The sequence below is a fragment of the Macrobrachium nipponense genome, chromosome 18 (genome assembly GCF_015104395.2).
Source record: "Macrobrachium nipponense isolate FS-2020 chromosome 18, ASM1510439v2, whole genome shotgun sequence".
NCBI classification, from domain to species: Eukaryota; Metazoa; Arthropoda; class Malacostraca; order Decapoda; family Palaemonidae; genus Macrobrachium; species Macrobrachium nipponense.
The window spans coordinates 87,461,615-87,470,505 of record NC_087211.1 but is presented as its reverse complement, the minus strand read 5'-3'; positions in this window follow the sequence as shown (position 1 = coordinate 87,470,505).

The window sequence follows — 8,891 nt, the reverse complement described above, 5'->3', positions numbered from 1 at the left end:
AGCATTAGTTTCGAAATAGAGAAACAAACCCACAGTTATGTATATGTACATTATTTTAAAGATAAATATGTATAGAAAGTTCTGTGTACAGATTTATTATTAAATAAATGTACAAATACATAAATGTGGGTTTGTTTCTCCGATATCCATATTCTAAATAATATTAGATGCAACTCTTCGTTCCTTTAACTGTACCATCTTTCATATTCTCTTTCTTCAACTTTACTTTCCACTCCCTTCTAACAATTGATTTATAATGCAACTGCGAGGTTTTCCTTCTGTTATGCATTTCAAACCTTTTACTGTCAATATCCATTTCAGAGCTGAATGACCTCATGGGTCCCAGTGCTTGGCCTGTGACCTAAATTCTATATTCAGCTCAATTCAACTATCTTTCCTGGCTACGGTGAAGGAAGGGGGGTGCTTCCTACTATAACACGCCCCCCTCAACCCCACCCCCTTCCTTCTTACTCCCTTTCCATATGCTTTTGTCGGTATTGGCCCTGAGACGGGGGGGGGGGGGGAGGGGTGAAGCAATTTCAAGCCTCATTCACAGCAAGTGAGATAAATATTGTGGGACGTAGGAGGTAAATGCAGAATGCCTGTGAGATTTATACCTTCTTCTTCTTCTTCTTGTTTTATTCGCGAAAGGAGGATATTAATGGTCGGGAGAGAGGCAAGTGGAGTTTTACTGGAAATGCAGAGTGAGTGGTATTCCAGGATCTGGAAACACATAAAGAATGCTGTGCTTGCAGAGCACATTTGCGCGCGTGCACAAACACACACACACACACACACACACACACATATATATATATATATATATTTATATATATATATAGTATATATATATATATATATATATATATATATATATATATATATAGAGAGAGAGAGAGAGAGAGAGAGAGAGAGAGAGAGAGAGAGAGAGAGAGAGAGAGAGAGAGATCTGAACTGAAATTAAGTGCAAGAAAAAGTGAGTACCAAAGTAAAGATGCCATTTTCTGATATCAGAGAACATCAAATTATGATAGATAAAATAAGTAATCAATAATTCCTGAAAACGTTACTAGGCCGTCACTCCAGACCCAGTCAGACCTCAGGCAGAAAATGACAGAACAATTAAATGATGAATCTTAGAACAATCCAAACACCGCGGAGACCACCATCGGAAGGCAACTTTAGATGAGTTCACATAGTTATGCAAATTGCCCACCCTGATGAATATGGCTGATTTCCATAATGTCTTTGTCGAGACGGAATTGATTCCAACTTCATTTGTTGCGGAAAATGATTCTTTGTTGTCTCCCAGGGATCCCATTTCTTTTATTTTTCCTTCCACAAAGGAGCGATAACTCACTCCGTCTCCTTCTTGTAGGAAGTTCGAAGAAATTCATCTCGCTGGGTCATTATGTATTCTGTTAATTTTTTCTTGATGAGATGCGGATATTTGTGTTTTTGTGAATAGCTGATGTAGTCTGGATGATTGATTGAATCGGTACCACAATTATATTCAATATATATATATATATAGATATATATATATATTATATCTTATATATATATATATATATATATATATAATGATTTATATATTAAATATATGTTTATAAATTTTCACTCACATCGAGATCGAACCTAGGTCTTTCAATTAAAAGGCAAGGGCTTTACCGCAGCACACACACACACACACACACACACACCACACACACACACACACACACATATATATATATATATATATATATATATATATATATATATATACCAGCAATGGTTAAAAGATAATTCATGTAATACCAGTTCATGAAGTATACCCACTAACCCAACCCCCATTCCTAAAGCTTGTATAATTCAGGAAATCGAACCCTTTTTGCATTATGAGTTAATTTCACCTTAATGTTTCATGTGCTTTTTTTCTTCTTATCACATATTCGCTACGTATAATTTCAATCTCCTGAATATATATATATATATATATATATATATATATATATATATATATGATGTATATATATATATATATATATATATAATATATATATATATATATATATATATATTCATGAGATTGAAATTATACGTAGCGAATATACGATATGAAAAAAAGCACATAATACATTAAGGTGAAATTAACTCATAATGCAAATAAGGTTCGATTTCCTGACTTATACAATCTTTAGGAATAGGGTTGGGTTAGTGGGTATACTTCATGAACTGGTATTACATGAATCTATCTTTTAACCATAGTTGGTATTACATGAATTTATTTTTTAACATGCTTTAGGAATGGAGTTGGGTTAGTGGGTATAACTTCATGAACTGGTATTACATGAATTTATCTTTTAACCATAGCTGGTATTACATGAATTTATCTTTTATCCATAGCTGGTATTACATGAATTTATCTTTTAACCATAGCTGGTATCACATGAATTTATTTTTTAATCATAGCTGGTATTACATGAATTTATCTTTTATCCATAGCTGGTATTACATGAATTTATCTTTTAACCATAGCTGGTATTACATGAATTTATCTTTTAACCATAGCTGGTAATAAATGAATTTATCTTGTAACCATAGCTGGTATTACATGAATTTATCTTTTAACCATAGCTGGTATTACATGAATTTATTTTTTTAATCATAGCTGGTATTACATGAATTTATCTTTTAACCATAGCTGGTAATACATGAATTTATCTTTTAACCATAGCTGGTATAACATGAATTTATCTTTTAACCATTGCTGGTATTACGTGAATTTATCTTATCTTTTAACCATAGCTGGTATTACATGAATTTATCGTTTATCCATAGATGGCATTACATGAAGTTATCTTTCAACCATAGCTAGTATTACATTAATTTAGCTTTTAACCATAGCTAGTATTACATTAATTTAGCTTTTAACCATAGCTGGTATTACATGAATTATCTTTTATCCATAGTACATACTGACGTAAGGTATATAACAATGTTTTGGTTAAATACATGAAATTTCCATGATAATTTCAGTCCAAGTCTGCTTTGCATGTGCATCTTGTGGGAGATATAGGCAGTCTAATGACACAATTGATTTTATTGTCTTCCTCAGCAGCCTCTCTCTCTCTCTCTCTCTCTCTCTCTCTCTCTCTCTCTCTCTCTCTCTCTCTCTCTCTCTCTCTGAATTAATAAATGCGGTGCCCATTAAGCGGAAGTCTAATCGAACTTTTCCATTAACTTTTTTTTATGTCAGTCTCCCATGAAACATTGTTAGCGAAGTAAAATTTCACCTCCTTATTTTTTGAGTGGAATTCTGGCATGGATTGTTAACGACGAAGGAATTATAAAAAAAAAAAGACCTTCATCCTATTCCAAAGTTCTGTTATGTTGCTCAAAAGGAAAATGAGAAGGAGAAGGTAAAAAAACCTCTAGAAGTTCTGTTGCATAATAATAAGGTAAAAAAACACGCCTCGATTTCGGTGGGTATAATTTTGAAGATTTAAAGGTTTGAAAAACGTTGGGAGATTAAGCGCACGTGCAAATTGCCCTTTTTTTTGCATTAATCGTTTATGAACGATTTAGGGACCATTTAAATTGCGTTCAAAAGCTGCGTAGGAAATGTTAGCGGGGTCAGCATTTTTCTGAAGGGTGTAATTTACACTTAAATGCAGTTTGTTACGTTACCTATTACAGTAGTATGCATCTTCACTGCTTAACTTTGGGTATTATTATTATTATTATTATTATTATTATTATTATTATTATTATTATTATTATTATTATTATTATTTTGCTTTATCACAGTCCTCCAATTCGACTGGGTGGTATTTATAGTGTGGGGTTCCGGGTTGCATCCTGCCTCCTTAGGAGTCCATCACTTTTCTTACTATGTGCGCCGTTTTCTAGGATCACACCTCTTCTGCATGAGTCCTGGAGCTACTTCAGCGTCTAGTTTTTTCTAGATTCCTTTTCAGGGATCTTGGGATCGTGCCTAGTGCTCCTATGATTATGGGGCACGATTTCCACTGGCATATCCCATATCCTTCTTATTTCTATTTTCAGATCTTGATACTTTATTCCATTTTTTCCCTCTCTTTCTCTTCAACTCTGGTGTCCCATGGTATTGCGACATCAATGAGTGATACTTTCTTCTTGACTTTGTCAATCAACGTCACGTCTGGTCTATTTGCATGTATCACCCTATCTGTTCTGATACCATAGTCCCAGAGGATCTTTGCCTGATCGTTTTCTATCACTCCCTCAGGTTGGTGCTCGTACCACTTATTACTGCAAGGTAGCTGATGTTTCTTCCACAGGTTCCAGTGGAGGGCTTTTGCCACTGAATCTTGCCTCTTTTTGTACTGGTTCTGTGCAAGTGCCGGGCATTCACTTGCTATGTGGTTTATGGTTTCATTTTTCGTATTGTACTTCCTACATATGGGAGAGATGTTATTTCCGTTTATCGTTCTTTGAACATATCTGGTTCTTAGGGCCTGATCTTGTGCCGCTGTTATCATTCCTTCAGTTTCCTTCTTTAGCTCTCCCCTCTGTAGCCATTGCCATGTGTCATCGCTGGCTAGTTCTTTAGTCTGTCTCATGTATTGTCCGTGCATTGGTTTGTTGTGCCAGTCCTCTGTTCTGTCTGTCATTCTCCTGTCTCTGTATATTTCTGGGTCTTCGTCTACTTTTATTAGCCCTTCTTCCCATGCACTCTTTAGCCACTCGTCTTCACTGGTTTTCAGATATTGCCCCAGTGCTCTGTTCTCGATGTTGACGCAGTCCTCTATACTTAGTAGTCTTCTCCCTCCTTCCTTTCGTGTTATGTATAGTCTGTCCGTATTTGCTCTTGGGTGTAGTGCTTTGTGTATTGTCATATGTTTCCTGGTTTTCTGATCTATGATGCGGAGTTCTGCCTTCGTCCATTCCACTATTCGTGCACTGTATCTGATTACTGGCACTGCCCATGTGTTTATGGCTTTTTGATCATATTTCCGGCGTTGAGTTTTGACTTGAGTATCGCCTTGAGTCTGCATATATTCTTTCCTGATCTTGTGTTCATTTCTTTTTGGTGTTTTATATCCCCTCCTTCCATTATTCCCAGGTATTTGTATCCTGTCTCATCTATGTTTTTTTTGATGTTGCTCCCATCTGGTAGCTTTTATCCTCCAGTTCTCGTTACTTTGCCTTTTTGTATGTTGACTAAGGAGCATTTTTCTATTCCAAACTCCATCCTGATGTCCCCAGATACAATCCTTACAGTCTGGATTAGGGTATCTATTATTATTATTATTATTATTATTATATTATTATTATTATTATTATTATTATTATTATTATTATTATTTAATTATTATTTGCCCAATCACAGTCATCCTATTCGACTGGGTGGTTTTTATACTGTGGGGTTCCTGGTCGCATCCTGCCTCCTTAGGAGCCGGCCATCGCATATCCTTCTTATTTTTATTTTCGGGTCTTGATACTTGTCTATCTTTTCTCTTTCTTTTCTCTTGTATTCTGGTGCCCCATGGTATTGCGACATCAATGAGTGATGTTATTATTATTATTATTATTATTATTATTATTATTATTATTATTATTATTATTATTATTATTATTCACAAGATAAACCTGTTCATATGGAACAATCCCACCGGGGCCATTGGCTTGGAATTCAAGCTTCCAAAGACTAAGGTGTTCATTAAAAAGAAGTTAGAGGAGCTCAAGGGAAATACAGAAAGAAGGGTAATTGTTTCTTGTCTATATTCCTGTGTAACGGAATTCGACCTACACTTCCGGTGTACCTGGCTCTTTATTAACTCCCTCCCGTTATCTGAATGGACTGATTATCATTCATTCGAGGTTGAGTCTTGCTCTTTCTTTTTCCTTTGACTTATCTGTGGTCTTGGGAATTGAAACTTCATCAGATCATGATGTTTAACCACCAATCCATCCATAATCATAAAGCTTTGTATAGTTCAGAAAATGGAAACGCTAATTCAATTATGAGTTCATTTTATTATAAAGATTAATGATCTTTTTTATTTTGTACATTCTCGACGTATAATTCCAATCGACTGTAATGTGAATATATATATATATATATATATATATATATATATATATATATATATATATATATATATATATCACACACATATATATATATATTATATTATATATATATATACACACACACACACACACACACACACATCATATACTATATATATATATATATATATATATATATATATATATATATATATATATATATATATATATATATATACACACACATATATGTATATGTATATATATATATATATATATATATATATATAAATATATATATATATATATATATATATATATATATATACATATATGTATATATATTATGTATATAATATATATATATATTATATATATATATATATGTATATATATATATATATATATATATATATATATATATATATACTATATATATATATATATATATTATATATATAAATAACTTGATCACGTGGTATAAATAATGGTAATGCCACGGAAGAAAATGAAAAACACGTGTTTTCATATTCCTCCGTGGCATTACCTTTATATAATAATATATAATAAAGGTTTTTGCCACGAAGGAAAAAAAATGAAAAAGCGAGATAGCGAGTACTTTCGGTCTTGTTCCGACCCTTTACTATTGCAAACTGATTTTACAGAGGAAAACATAGTCAAAAGAAGGCTTAATATCCAAACTGACACTACAAGATTACCAATAAGGTCGATTTCACTCTACAGAAACGAGGAAACGCCTGAGGGTAGCCAAACCTTGGAGGAAACACACGCGGAAACAGTACATTTTGAAAAAACAAGGAAGCATATTCAACTTAATATCATAAAATTTACACAAATTTTCCCAAAAAATTATTATTAATGAAAAGATGAAAGAAAATATAAATATATATATATCGAGCAAGAGAAAGAGGGAGAGAGATATCGAACCAGAGAGAGAGAGAGAGAGAGAGAGAGAGAGAGAGAGAGAGAGAGAGAGAGAGAGAAATAATAACTATATACATGTGGGACTAATTTATTAGCAGTTCATTTATTTTAAGGTCCTTCATAAACATCTTACAAATATATGGGTCCAAATGGTACATTCCCAGACTAAGATTTAGGTTGTTTTTATTAGTGATTTGTATAATTGCCGATTCCAGTAAATTTCTTGAAATATAATCGTTATATCTAGCAATTACAGAGGTTTCACCCCAATTAATACAATGAGATTTTTCACTCAGATGGATAAACAGTGCATTTGAAGTCTGGGCTGTTCTAACTGAATACATATGCTGCCTAATACGTACACATAAATTTTTACTTGACTGACCAACGTAAAACGATGGGCAATCCTTACAAGGAATTTTGTAAAAGATGTTGTTATTTGTTACGGGACTATTCTTAATTAGCATATCTTTAATGGTATTGTTATAAGAGAACACTACATTAACATTAAACGATTTAAATATTGATTTTATGGTTTGAAATCCATGAAAGTAAGGTAAGCTAAGTACATTTTTAGGCATTTCTTTTTCATTAATAGCAACACTATAAAACTTTTTGTGAGTTTTTTGATAACGTAAATCAATTAAATGAGGTGGGTAGCAGAGATCGTTTCCTCTTTCTCTTTTCATTAATTAAATTTTTTTGGGAAAATGTGTGTAAATTTCATGATATTAAGTTGTATCTGCTTCCTTGTTTTGTCAAAATGTACTGTTTTCTGGAAGAATAACCTGTTTACCGCGTGTGTATCCTACAAGGTGTGGCTACCCTCAGGCGTTTCCTCGTTTCTGTAGAGTGAAATCGACCTTATTGTTAATCTTGTAGTGTCAGTTTGGAAATTAAGCCTTCTTTTGACTATGTTTTCCTCTGTAAAATCAGTTTGCCTTAGTAAAGGGTCGGAACAAGACCGAAAGTACTCGGCTATCTCGCTTTTTCATTTTTTCCTTCGTGGCAAAAACCTTTATTTATGCATAGCATTGCGTTTCATATACTTCGTGATCAAGTTATTCATAATAATATATATATATATATATATATATATTATATATATTATATATATGTGTGTGTGTGTGTGTGTGTGTGTGTGTGTGTGTGTGTGTGTGTGTGTGATATAAGGGTATGATCTAGGCTTAGGAGCGTGCAATAGACCTTACCGAAGTGAACAGGAATGGGCCACAATGAGGCAGAAACCAACAGAATGAACGAGGGAGTGACTAAATGTCTTGAATTACTACGGAGTATCTAGACTACTCCAATGCTAGCCATAATATCTAGACTATCAGAGAACGTGGCATGCAGCGGAAGAGATGATTATTTATTAATGTCGGGCTGTTTGGATAACACCATATTTCCCCCGTGCCTGAGGGATTTCACTTTTACTCAGTTTTGAGAATTCTGTCATAAGAGTTTGAACACTTATCCTGTCGCAAGCCTGCAGGGGTATCAAGTGCTACTGAGATTTACAAAACGCCTTAGCAGTATGGTGCAAAGTGGATGATGATACGACCTAAAAGTCTAATGTATAACTGCACAAATCTTAAAGTATATTAACAAATAAAAAAAAAAAACTTCATACTTCTTATGAGATTTTTTAGCAAGATCAATTTGTAGTCTTATCTTGAAATTTTGTTGCAGACGATAGCTGTAACTCTGCCCGTAGAAGCTAGAGCCCGTGCTGGCCAGCTTAATTCAACAACAGCATCAATTTGAAATTTGCATTATTGTTATTTATTACAGAACGGCAAGAATATACATAAGAAAGAACCTCAGAAATAAAATAGATCAATTAAATAAAAGTGAGGGTCTGACTCCGAAGAGAACGATGTAGTTTAATTGGTACTGATAGCCGT